The sequence below is a fragment of the Mobula hypostoma genome, chromosome 25 (genome assembly GCF_963921235.1).
Source record: "Mobula hypostoma chromosome 25, sMobHyp1.1, whole genome shotgun sequence".
NCBI lineage: Eukaryota > Metazoa > Chordata > Chondrichthyes > Myliobatiformes > Myliobatidae > Mobula > Mobula hypostoma.
Window position 1 is genome coordinate 8156378 of NC_086121.1, and position 13920 is coordinate 8170297.

The following is a 13920-nucleotide window of genomic DNA, read 5'->3' on the forward strand; positions in this document are numbered from 1 at the left end:
GAACTACTTTGAACATTAGGTACTGTTATAATGCAGGGAACATGGCAGTCAATTAGCTCCTATGAACGGCAGTGTGTCGATGTCTGGATCGTCTTTATTTTGTCAACGAGTAAACTATTGAAGGGACCTAGTTCATCAATGGTGCTCACATCCTCTTGTCCTTTTTCAGTCTCTGGTCGCTGTTTTTCTTGACCGTATTTTCATTCTGTATTTTAGAGTCTCAGAAACGTCCAATGCAAACACAAGGCTGTGCTAAGTTGAAATTCAAATGAATGGCGATGGAATTATGGGCGCCACAAGTCAAGTTTTCTTCTGATACAAAGAGGTTTGTGTCTGTTTATATTAGTACAGCAATGTGTGCTTGCGTAACCTCCTCGACAGTTGTGCCCTGAAGTTATTATTGCAGTCTGACTTTTATATATTCTCCACAGTAATGAAAGGTTCCTCAGTATTGCACATATCCCATGTTCTAGAAAGTTCTGTGCATATTTAGACCACAAGACATAGGAGCAGTATTCGGCCGTTCAGCCCGTTCAGTCTGCTCTGCCATTCAATCATGGCTGATTTATTAACCCACTCAAACGCAATCTCCTGCCTTCTCGCCATAAACTTTGATACCCTTACTAATTAAGTACCTATCAACTTCTGCTTTAAATATACTCAGTGACTTGGCCTCTACAGCAGTCTGTGGCAATGAATTCCACAGATTCACCACCCTCTGGATAAAGAAATTCCTCGTCATCTTTGTTCTAAAGAGACGTCAGTGTGTTCTGAGGCTGTGCCCTCTGGTCCAAGACACTCTCACTACTGGAAAAATCTTCTGCCTGACCAGTCTGTCTAGGCCAGGGATTCCCATCCATTTTAACCCATGGACCAATACCCTGGGGGCGGGAGGGGGACCCACAGGGAGAATGCACAAGCGCCACACGGACAGCACAGGGTGTCAGGACTGAACCTGAGCTGTTGGAGGCATGATGGCAGTACCTCCGCCACCGGGCCAGTTTCTGTTCTGTGCTTCCAGTGAACTGTTGGCAGAGATTGGCCGCTGATGTATTCAGGACCAAGGATTAGAACATAGACCTTACATTACAGTGCCATACAGGCCCTTCTGCCCACTGAGTTGTACCAACCTTTTAACCTACTCTGAGATCAATCTAACCCTTCCTCCTAAACAGCCCTCAATTTTCAATCATCCACGTGCCTACCTCGGAGTTTCATAAACGTCCCTAATGGATCTGCCGCCACCATCTCCCCTGGTTCCATCACCCACCACTCTCTTTAAAAAAAACACCTACCTGACATTTACCCTGTACTTTCCAATCACTTTTAAAATTATGAGACCCTCCCCCAGTATTAACCATTGCCACCCTGGAAGGAAGTCTCAGGATATCTATTTGATCCATGCCTCTTACCTTGCACGCCTCTGTCAAGTTGCCTCTCATTCTCCTTCACTCCAAAGAGAAAAGCCCTTGCACATTTAACCTTTCCTCATAAAACGTGCTTTCTAATCCAGATCACATCCTAGTAAATCTCCTCTGCACCATCTCTAAAGACTCCATATCCTTCCTACAATGAGGCAACAAGAACTGAACATAGGTGTGATCTAACCAGGGTTTTATAGAACCACAACATTACCTCGCAGCTCTTGATGGGAATATCAACACAAAGATATCCAGCAGGTCAGGCAGCACCTATGGAGCTAAAAAACAACAGCTTGAATCAATGAGCCTTGATCAGAACTGAAAAAGTGAGAAAACTAGTCTTTTTGAAGTTGCAGAGAGGGGGAACAAGTTAGCAGGAGCAAAGTGTTTGTCCCTGAAACCCTCCACTCTGTGCTAGCTTTTGGTCACCTGTCATAATGACTGCTTGGGATCCAAGGTTCTGCCTCGGAATAAAGGAACGTCCCTTAGGAAGACTTTCTTCAGCCATAGAGTGGTGAATCTGTAGAATTTGTTACCATAGAGGTCAGTAGAGGTCCAGCATCAGGCATATTTAAGGCAGAAACTTTAATGTTCTTGAATGTTCAGCAGCTATATTTCATTAGGAGGTTGATGAGATTTGGTTTGTCACCTAAGACTTTTACAGATGTACCGTGGAGAGCATTCTGACTGACTGCATCACTGTCTGGTATGGGGGGTGGGGGGAGTTACTGCACAGGATGGAAAGAAGCTTCAGAAAATTGTAAACTTAGTCAGCTCCATCTTGGGTACTAGCCTCTGTAGTATCCAAGACATCTTCAAGAAGTGGTGCCTCGAAAAAGTGACATCCATTGGCACCCCCATCACCCAGGACATGCCCTCTGTTACCATCAGGTAGGAGGTACAGAAGCCTGAAGGCACACACTCAGCGATTCAGGAACAGCTTCTTCCCCTCTGCCATCTGATTCCAAAACGAATAGTAAACCCATGAACACTACCTCACTTTTAAAAAAAGTTATTTCTGTTTTTGCACTATTTTTAATTTAACTATTTTTATATATACTTACTGTAATTTACTTTTCGTTCTATATTTATCGTGTATTGCATTGTCCCACTGCCGCTAAGTTAACACATCTCTTAGCATATGCCAGTGATATTAGGCCCGACTCTGATTCTGAATGGCAAGAGAGTTAATGGTTACGAGAAGTGGGCAGGAGAATAAGGTTGAAATAAAAACAGCCTAATTGAATGGCAGAGTAGACTTGATGGGCTGAATGGCCTAATTCTAGTCCTATATCTTATGGTTTTAAGTAAATCCTTGTCACCTAGTGATACGGAGCAGGTTCGACTTTATTCGCCATAGCCATTTACATGTTTTATAAATTTGCTGTGGCATGTTGTCACGACATGCAAGAAAAACAGCATTCAACAATTATACAGAAAAAAAAGACTTATATAAAAATAAACTTATAAGTATGGATACGGAATGAAATGTGGATAAATACCATCTGAACATGATTAAGATGTGGAATTACAGTTCTTTTTCACAACCACAGTAAGTTTGAGCGGTGAGTTTGCATTGATGCAGTCCATGCCCTTTGTACACAACGCATGACAAATCTTGTTAATACCAGTAAATGCTACATTAGTTTTACTGCATTAAGTGTTTGGCTTAAGTTAAAATATTAATGGGAACATGTTGAGACACTGTGCAGTTTTACCAGTGTATCCTTTTAAGAGCTTGGACTTTTGTTCGAGTGTAAAGCTGATCCGGTGAAACTCTTTAATCAGTTGCATTCAGGGAGTGAGCATAACTCAATTGGACGATTCAATGATTGACAGCAGATGTTTTGGCCAATTGCGACGCACCTGTGTAAAAAGTGAATGTGACTATTCGGAGCGTTTCTGTGAGGGTTGCAGCTGCCTGCAAATTCGTGGTTTCTTGCACATTGGTTTGTTTTGCTAGTGGTGACATGTTTGGTCCGCTTTTAATGAAATCCTCTACAAAAAAACTGTTTGTGCAGTGGAAATAATTATCAATGATTAGTGAACTAATATTTTCTGTAATATTTAACATGTTAGAGTCACTGAGTCGTACAGCATGGAAACAGGCCCTTCAGCCCATCGGGATAGGGCTGACCTCAAGCCCTTGTTCACTAGTCCCACCCTATTATTCCTGTGTTTCCATCAACTACACGATGAAAGTTCTTGGCTCAAAACGTCGACTGTTTTTCCCCTTTCCATTGATGCTGCCTGACCTGCTGAGCTCCTCCAAACATTTTGTGTGTGTGTTTCTACCAACTACCCCCAAATTCTCTAACTCGCCTACACCAGGGGCAATTTACAGTGGCTAGTGACCTACCAACCTGCACGTCTTTGGGGTGTGGGAGGGAAATGGAGGAGTATGATTTTGACAGTACTGGAGGTCAGGGTTGAACCAGGGTTACTGAAGTTGGTTCTTCCAGCACAAATTTATCTCCTCTAACATAAGCTTGTTCAAAGTACAATTTATTCATCAGAAATGGAGTATTGTGAGCAGTTTTTCTAAGAAAGGTTGTGCTGGCATTGGAAAGAGTCTGGAGGAGGTTTACAAGAATGACCCTGAGAATGAAAGGTTAATGTGTGAGAAGTGTTTGATGGCTCTCGGCCTGTATACTTGTTGAAATTTAGAAGAATGAGGGGGGATCTCATTGAAATCCATCAGATATTGAAAGGCCTAGATAGAGTGGACATGGAGAGGATGTTTCCAATAGTGGGGGTGTCTTGGAGCAGAGGTCACAGTCTCAAAATAGAAGAACGTACCTTTAAAACAGAGATGAGGAGGAATTTCTTTAGCCAGAGGGTGGTGAATTTGATTAGTAAGGGCATTCAAGGTTAAGGAGAGAAGGCAGGAAAATGGAGTTGAGTTGGATAAGAAATCAGCCATCAAACAAGAAAGTCTGCAGATGCTGGAAATCCAAGCAACACGCACACAAAGTGCTGGAGGAACACAGCATTTTGTGTGTGTTGTTGAATGAATTAGCCATGAGCAAATACTGGAGCAGACTCAATGGGCCAAATGGCCTAATTCTGCTCCTATGTCTTATGGTCTTCATCATCATCACCATTATGTACAGTGTCATATGATGTGGACGATCATTGTCTTTCCGTGACCATGTTTGTCCTTGGTAAATTTTCCTACAGAACTGGTTTGCCATTGCCTTCTTCTGGGCAGTGTCTTTACAAGACGGGTGACCCCAGCCATTATCAACACTCTTCAGAGATTGTCTGCCTGGTGTCAGTGGTCATATAACCAGGAGTTGTGATATGCACCAGCTGCTCATACAACCATCCACCACCCGCTCCTGTGGCTTCACGTGACCCCGATCAGGGGGCTGAGTAGGTGTTGCACCTTGCGCGAAGGTGATCTGCAGGCTAGTAGAGGGAAGGAACACCTTACACCTCCTTTGGTAGAGATGCATCTCTACCCCACCACCCAATTACGGCTTACGGGCTTAAAAAATTTATTTGTACAAATGGGACGTAGCATTATTTTCATGCACTGTACCTAGCACATCATTCTGGTTTACACTATGGCAATGTGTCACCGGTGTTTGATTCTCAAACGTTCCACTTATGAAGGTCAGAGAGGTTGTTATATGAGATTCAGTGACTGTTTGGCCAGTGGTGGGAGGCCTTTCCGGCAACTGCTCCAAGCTTACATGTGGCACTCAGCATGGATGCCTGGAGCATGGATTGCAGCACTGTATGATGTCTAGGTTGTGGACAACCCCATGTACTGAAAACTCAATGAGATGTCTTTCACCGAACTCACGACCTTTGAGCAGCTCTTCATTACCATTAGCAGAAATTCTATGTTCAGTCAGATGTCTGGTTACAGAATCTATAGAAAGATCTGACCCTACGAGACAGTGGCAGCGTCTTTGTTGGTTAGAGTGAAAGCCTGATGCTCTTTGCCACTTGTCCTGTACAGGTAAACATCTTCAGGGGCCTCTACTGCACTTTCTTGCAGAGTATGAGCAGTTATGAGGAAGTTATGCAAAAAGGTAACAGGAAAACATAATTTTAATTCCGATTCCCATTCCTGTTCTGACGTGTCAGTCCATGGCCTCCTCTTGTGACATGATGAGGCCCTCCTGTCTTCTATTCCCCGCTGTGGCCTCTTACCTCTTATCTCACCTGCCTGTCACCTCCCCCTAAGTCCCCTCTGTTTTCTCATTTCCATAGATGCAGCCTGACCTGCTGAGTTCCTCCAGCGTTTTGTGTGTGTTGCATGGGATAACATAGGATTGACGTTACTGAGCTAACAGTTTCGGGAACCTGGCTCAGGAGTCATTCAAGTAGATTTATTATTGTTCAGTCTGACACAGCAGTTTTCAAATCTAACATAGCAGCAAGACAATTTTATTAAAATATGGGAATGAGGAGAATTTAAAATCAACACACAAACCCATTGGTTTATCATTAGACCATAAGACATGGGAACAGAATTAGGACATTCAGCCCATCGAGTTTGCTCCATCATTCCATCGTGGCTGACCCTGCATCCCACTCATTAAACTTCATTGGCCTACGTGCTTGTACCAACCTGTGACTGGATCATGACTGTTCTCAGCCTGTAGAATTGCCCCAATAACAGCAAATATCACAAAACCCCCATGTGACCAATAGGCAAATTTGCCAATGATACCACTGTGGTTGGACCAATCACAGGGGCAGACACAAAGGAGACTACAGATGCTGGAAAGCCCAGGTAGAGTGGACGTGCAGAATATGTTTCCACTCGTGGGGGAGTCTAGGACCAGAGGGCACAGCCTTAAAATTGGAGGATGTCACTATTGAATATTAAAAGGCCTAGACAGAATGGACGTGCAGGGGATGTTTCTTATTGTTGGAGTTTCTAGGACAGGAGACACAGCCTCAGAGTGCAAGGACGTCCCTTTAGAACAGAGATGAGGAGGAATTTCTTTAACCAGAGGGTGGTGAATCTATGGAATTCATTGCCACAGATGGTTGTGGAGGCCAAGTCATTGAGTATATTTAAGCGGAGGTTGATAGATTCTTAATTAGTAAGGGCATCAAAGGTTATGGGGAGAAGGCAGAAGAATGGGATTGAAGGGGAAAGTAAATCAGTGATGATCGCATTTCAGAGCAGTTTCGATGGGCCGAATGGTCTAATTCTGCTCCTATATCGTATGGTCTTATGCCATAGGACGTGGGAGGGGACAGGCCTTTCAGTCCGCGAATAGAGTGGTGTTGTGGTGGAGCTACCAGAGCGAGGATCCAGAGAACCTGAATATTGGTTATGGAAAGTAATCCGTTTTAATAAATATTAACAACAGGAGTAGAAGTATGGTGGTTACATTGCCTGGCCAATTAGTTGTAGATCCTCAGCATTGGGATATTTTGTTAACAGCTCTCTGAAATGTATTTATTGCGATACAGCGCGGAACAGGCCCTTCTGTCCCTTCAAGCCACACAGTCCAGCAATCCCTCGATTTAGTCCTAGCCTAATCATAGGATAATGACCAGTTAGCCTACCAACCGGTACACCTTTGGTCTGTGGGGGACGGGGGGAGCTGGAGCACCCAGAAGAAACCCACATGGTCAAGGGGAGAACGTACAAACTCCTTACAGGCAGCGGCGGGAATTGAACCTGGGTCACTGGGATTGTAAAGCATTATGCTAATCACTACACTACCAAATGGCCTAACAAATCCTTCAGTTCAGGGCAAAATAATGCTGAGGAAGAGTTGTTGATTGAAAAATTAATTTTGGTGCTCCCTCCACTGATGTTGCCTGACCTTATAAGCATTCCCAGCATTATTGCTTTATCAATCAGCGAACAAAGAACAGTACAGCACTGTACAGGTCCTTCCCCCTACAATGTTGTACCGATGCTTTAACCTATTCCAAGATCAATCCAACCCTTCCTTTCTCCAGACCCCTCCATTTATCTTTCAAACATGTGCTTATCTAAAGAGTAAAGGCATCCGTTAGTCTTGCGAGACCATGGATCTGCGCCTGGAAGATCTTTACTCTCCAGGGCGCAAGCCTGGGCAAGGTTGCATGGAAGACCAGCAGTTGCCCATGCTGCAAGTTTCCCCTCTCCACGGCAACAGTGTTGTCCAAGGGAAGGGCATAAGGACCCATACAGCTTGGCACCGGCGTCATCGCAGAGCAATGCGTGGTTAAGTGCCTTGCTCAAGGACACAATATGCTGCCTCAGCTGAGGCTTGAACTCACAACCTTCAGGTCGCTAGTCCAATGCCTTAACCACTTGGCCACGTGCTTATCTAAGAGTTTCTTAATAAACCCTAGTGCGCCTGCCTCTACCACCACTCCTGGCAGTACGTTTCGTGCACCTCTGTGAAGAAAACCTACCTCTGATACCCCCCTCCCCATGCCCATACTTTCCTCTCAACACCCTATAGTTATGCCCCCTTGTGTTAGTCACTTCCACCCAGGGGAAAAATCTTCTGTCTATCCACTCGATTGATGACTCTTATCATCTTGTACCTCTCTATTAAGTCACCTCTTGTCCCCCTCTCCAGAGAGAAAAGCCCCAGCTCACTCACCCTTTCCTCATGAGACATGCTCTCTGATCCAAGCATCATCCATGTAAATCTCCTCTGCACTTTCTCTGAAGGGATTTGGGGATGAGCGATAAACGCTGGCCTCCATGTGAAGGGATAAATCAAGAAAATGTGAGCTTGCTTTGTTATTAGTGTCCCCTCGCTTGTCCATGGAAGAAAATCTGAAGGGCTGATGTGTATGTGATGCCAGCCCCACACCGCTGTGACCTGTGGTAAACTAACCTCTAAAATATCTGAGCTGATGTACTGTGGAGAGTATCCTGACTGGTTGCATCACAGCCTGGTATGGAAACACCAATGGCCTTGAAAGGAAAAGCCCACAGAAAGTTGTGGGTGCAGCCCAGTCCATCACAGATAAAGTTCTTCCCACCTTTGAACACACCCGTCACAGGAAAGCAGCATCAGTCATCAAGAGCCTTCCATCATCCAGGCCACGCTCTCTTCTCACTGTTGGCATCAGGAAGGAGGTGCAGGAGCCTTAGGTCCCTCACCACCAGCTTCAGGAACAGTTATTACCCCTCAAACATCAGGATAACTTCACCCACCCCAACACTGAACAGATTCCATAACCCATGGACTCGCTTTCAAAGACTCTATGACTTGTGTTTCTGTGACTTGCTGCTAAAAGTTGTAAATTTGAGTGGTATTAGGGAGAAGGCGGGAAATGGGGTTCAGAGGGATAATAAATCTGTCATGATGGAATGGTGGAGCAGTCTCGATGGGCCAAATGGCCTAATTCTGCTCCTATGTCTTTTGGTCTAAAATATTTTGGATTCTGAAAATACCAGGCTCCATTTTATCTTTCTTCCAATGCTGATGAAGCGGCTTTGACCAAAACTTTAATTCTCTCTTTCCACGGAAGCTGCCTGACTTTCCGAGTGTCTCCAGCGTTTTCTGTTTTTCCTGGAAATAATGTGTTCCAGTAAAAGGAAATGTTATATTTCATTAGCACCTCTCTTGGCCTTGAGATGTCTCAATCCAATGAAGCCTGTTATCTTCCATAGAGAATCCAACCGAACTATCTATCCAAAGCTTCTGAAAAGTAAGAGTTATGTGAACATAGTAACCATGGCAACCAATCTGTGCAAAAAGAGTTCCCACAGTAGTAGTGTGAGAAGGCCAAGATACAGGGGTTTCCAATTCTTTTTATGCCATGTACCAATACTTTTAAGCAAGCGGTCTGTGGATTCCAGGTTGGAAACCCCTGTCAAAGTCATTTAATTGGCCAGGATGTATGTGGTTGAGAAGGATAATAATCAGCCATGATGAAATGGCAGAGCAGCTTGATAGGCCAACTGCTCTAAATTCTACTCCAATGCCTTCTGGTCTTATGAGACTTGAGGGAGAATTTTCTCACTCCTGCTTGGTCTAGTCAGGTGGAATCTTTAGAGAGGGGAAAACAATCTTTTGGAGGAACTCAGCAGGTTGAGCAGTACATTTCCGAAGCACAAAGTAAATTTATTATCATAAAATACATCTATGTCATCGTATAGAGCCCTGTGATTCGTTTTCTTGTGGGCATTCACGGTAAATACAAGGAAACACAATAGAATCAATGAAAAGACACAAGCGACAAGTAACAATGTGAAAAAGACAACAAATTGTGCAACTACCAAATGGAAAAAAAGTAATAATAATAAATAAGTAAGCAATAAATATTGAGAACATGAGCTGTAGAGTCTGTAAAAGTGAGTCTATAGGACATGGCCTGAAATATCAGAAAAGGACATGCTCTCAGCATTCGATGTTGCTTTTTTTGAGGCATTGACTTTCAAAGACATCCTTGGGGGTGGAGACACCAGTGTCCAAGATGGAGCTGGCTGAATTTACAACCCTCTGCAGCTTTATCCAATCCTGCGACTGAAAATAGAGTGACCGGTGGATAGTGGAGGGGGTGGGATGGGCAGCTGAGGGCTGCGTTGAAGCTAGTCGTCATGAAGCTGGCGAAGAGCTCAAATCCACATGACCCATTTTAATTGATGGACAAGGTAGAAAGCCAAATGGATTTAGCCTATTAGCAGTTCAAAGTAAATTTATGTCACTATATACAACTCTGAGATCCATTTTCTTGCGGGCATTCACAGTAAAGCACACAAGCACAATAGAATCAGTGAAAAACTACACACACCAATGTGCAAAAGATAACAAACTTGCAAATACAAAAAGAAAAATAAACTAATAAATAATATTGAGTACAGGAGCTGTAGAGACCTTGAAAGTGAGTCCATAGATTGCAGATTCAGTTAACTGCTGGGGTAAATGAAGTTATCCACTCTAGTTCAGGAGCCTAATGGTTGAGGGGTAATAACTGTTCCTGAACCTGGTGGTGTGGGACCTAAGGCTCCTGCACCTCCTTCCCAAAGGCAAGCCAGAAGAGAGCATAACCCGGATGGCGGAGGTCCTTGATGATGGATAGTGTCTTCCTGTGACAGCAGTCCTTGCAGGTGTGCCCAGTGGTGGGGAGGGCTTTACGCTTGATACAGGAATAAACCAGAGAGAGAATTGTAAGTAGCTGTTTAGTTTATCAACCAGGGTGATTCATATTGGATGGGTGATTGTTTTTACTATAAAGTGTTAAGATAAGCGGAGCTGTGGCAGACTGAACCACAATTCACGCCTGTACAGAAGGTTGTTTTTAATGGGTAGTACACCACAGCCTCCCACACACCTCCTTGAATGACTAAGCAAGGCCATTTTCTTTATGAATTCAGGTAACCATGCTCATTCTGATTGCTTCCTGCTGAGGAAACGTACTCTCTGTCTAATTGTAGCGGCCAAAAACACTTTTATTACTCTTGGGTAAACAGAGATCGAGCCTGGTCCTAGTCAGACTGGGTTTTTCTTTTTTAAAAAACAAATGTCCGTGTATGTGACAAACACGAGAAGATCTGCAGGTGCTGGAAATCCAAAGCAACACACACAAAATGCTGGAGGAACACAGCAGGTCAGGTAGCATCGACAGAAAAGAGTACACAGTCAACATTTTGGGCTGAGACCCTTCTTCAGAACTGAGAGATGCCTAAATTAAATGGTGGGGGTGGCGGGGAAGGAGGCTACCTGGAAGGTGATAGGTGAAGCCAAGTGGGTGGGAAAGGTCAAGGGCTGGAGAAGAAAGAATCTGATAGGAGAGGAGAGCGGACAGTAGGAGAAAGGGAAGGAGGAGGGGACCCAGGGGAAGTGTTAGGCAAGTGAGAGGTCAGAGTGGGGAGTAGAGAAGGGGGGGATGGGGAAATTTTGTTCCCCGGAAGAAGAAATCAATATTATAGGTTGGAGACTACCCAGGATGCTCCTCCACACAGAGGGTGGCTTCATCTTGTCACAAGAGGAGGCCATGGATCAACACGTTGGAACAGGAATGGGAGTTGGAATTAAAATATTTGGCCACTGGGAAGTCCTCAGTTGAGTCGGCTGGTGTGGAGGTGCACAATGAAATGGTCCCCCACGTACGTGGCACTTTTCATAAGCTGGGTGGTCTGAAGTGTTTTACAATCAATACTTTTTGAATTGTAATCAGTGCTATTACCTAGGACATAAGGCAACCATTTTGACTACACCCATGATCCCATAGGACAAAGGGGCAGAATAAAGCCATTCAGCCCATTGAGTCTGCTCGTAGCATAGTGGTCAGCACAACACTTTACAGTACCACTGGCCCAGGTTCAATTCCCGCCACTGCCTGTAAGGGGTTTTGTATATTCTCCCCCGTGACACGCATGGGTTTCCTCCCACAGTCCAAAGATGTATCGTCGCTAAGTTAATTGGTCATTGTAAATCATCCCATGATTAGGCTAGGGTTGAATCGGGGCACTGCTAGGCGTCGTGGCTGGAAGGACCAGAATGGCCTAGTCTGCACTGCATCACAATATATAAATAAATAAACATTTCGATTGTGGCTGAAGGGTTTTCCCTCATAACCCCATTCTCCTGTCTCTTCCCCATAACCTTTGATGCCCTTGCTCAGAAAGAAACCAGTCAAACTCCACTTTAAGTATGCAACCTACCATCCCTGGTCTTCCCCTAATCTGCAGCTCAGTCCGTTCACACCTCGGGCTGGAGCACCGTGCCCAGGAGTGTGTCAGTCTTTGTGCGTAGTGCTCCACCGGTTCTGGTGTATTCCCTGTTCTACTGTAATTGCCTCGAGAAAATGAACCCCGAGATACTATATGGTAACAGAAAGTTCGGTTCACCTGTACACCTCGTTCACGCAAATATCTAATCAGGCAATCATGTGGCAGCAACTCAGTGCACAAGAGCATGCAGACATGGTCAAGAGGTTCAGTTGTTGTTCAAACCAAACATCAGAATGGGGAAGAAATGTGATCTAAGTGACTTTGACTGTGGAATGGTTGTTGGTGTCATACGGGGTTTGCTTGAGTATCAAAGAAACTGCTCATCTCCTGGGATTTTCATGCACAACAATCTCTTAGAGTGGGGCTTCCCGACCTTTTTTATGCCGTGGACCAGTACCATTAAGCAAGGGGTCTGTAGGCCCCAGGTTGGGAACCCCTGCTTTAGAGTTTACAGAGAACGGTGCAAAAGTCAAAAAATGTCCAGTGAGTGGCAGTTCTGCAGGAGAAAATGCCTTGTCAATGAGAGAGGTCAGAGGTGAATGGCCAGACTGGTTTAGGCTGACAGGAAGGCGACAGTAAGGGTGCGCTGAAGAGCATCCCTGAGGGCACAGCGCGTTGAACCTCAAAGCGGATGGACTGCTGCAGCAGAAGATCACGGACAAATACTCAGTGGACACTTTATTAGGTACAGCAGGGTACTTGTCCTGTTTTATCTAGTTTAGCTTTTTTTTAAACTTGAGTGAAGATCTGCAGTTCCAATATATTTTGTCCAGATATATATTGAAAATAGCAAATGGTGCACAGTCAGGATTCCTACTGCAAGGAATGATGGGGAACAATCTGCTGGAGGAACTCAGTGAGCAAACAATTTTAAAAAAATAGTGAGGTAGTGTCCATTCAGAATCTGATGGCAGAGGGGAAGAAACTGTTCCTAAAACGTTGAGTATGTGTCTTCAGGCTCCTGTAACACTTCCTTGATAGCAGCAACGAAAAGAGAACATGTCCTGGTTGATGGAGGTCCTTAATTATGGGTACCACCTTTTTGAGGCATTGGCTTTTGAAGCTTTTTCAGGAGTCGTGATGTAGGGTTTTAACTTCGACCATTCCCTTCCTCCCATCGATACTGCTTGACCTGCTGAGTGCCAACAGCACTAAGCCTCCGGACTGTGTATAGCTCAGATTCTGGTATCTATGGTCTCTTGTGTCTCTAAGACGGTGAGTACCTGAGCCACAGTTTTCCAGCTCTCTCTTTTCTACTTCCTCCTCCTACCACTTTAAATGGAACACATTAATAATTAGGTGCTTTTTCACTTATTTCTGTAATTAAATATTTTCTTTATGAGTTATGTTTACACATAAAGCCAGATTGACCTGCAAATAACATCGCTGGGTGTGTTGCAAACGGTGCATTTCACTGAATGTTTCGATATACATGTGAGAAACCTAAATCTGAATATCTTAAAAGTATCTGGGGCATACAGGACCAATACTTTCAGAGGCTGACGAAGATTAACATTTGTAATTGCAGCACACTTTGACCCCAAGAAATTCAGACTGCCGATCTCACATCGGAGAGTGTTTAATTTTTAACAATCAAGGATCAACTTTATTTGCCCTATACATTTACCTGTATTAGGAATTTGCTGTGATGTGTTGGTCAGGGCGTGACATGCAATGAAAAGCAACATTCAACAATTATGATTAAAAATAGAGGTTCAAGTACGTATATGGAATAAAATATGCATAAATACCTTTATGTATTTACAATGTAAACAGCATTATGAGAAGTGGGTGATGGAGGTCCTAATTATGGCTGCCACCTTTTTGAGGCATTGC

The 13920-nt window shown here is 44.2% G+C and overlaps 1 protein-coding gene across 5 annotated transcripts in view; it reads left to right on the top strand.

Annotated features, from left to right (window-relative positions):
- Positions 1-13920, top strand: part of pik3cd (phosphatidylinositol-4,5-bisphosphate 3-kinase, catalytic subunit delta) — a 244079-nt gene that overhangs the window by 72568 nt on the left and 157591 nt on the right. For all 5 annotated transcript variants that reach the window (XM_063033142.1, XM_063033145.1, XM_063033143.1 and 2 more), the window contains one exon: positions 217-325. The gene's annotated coding sequence lies outside the window, so the exon portion shown is untranslated. The remainder of the gene's footprint in view (positions 1-216; positions 326-13920) is intronic.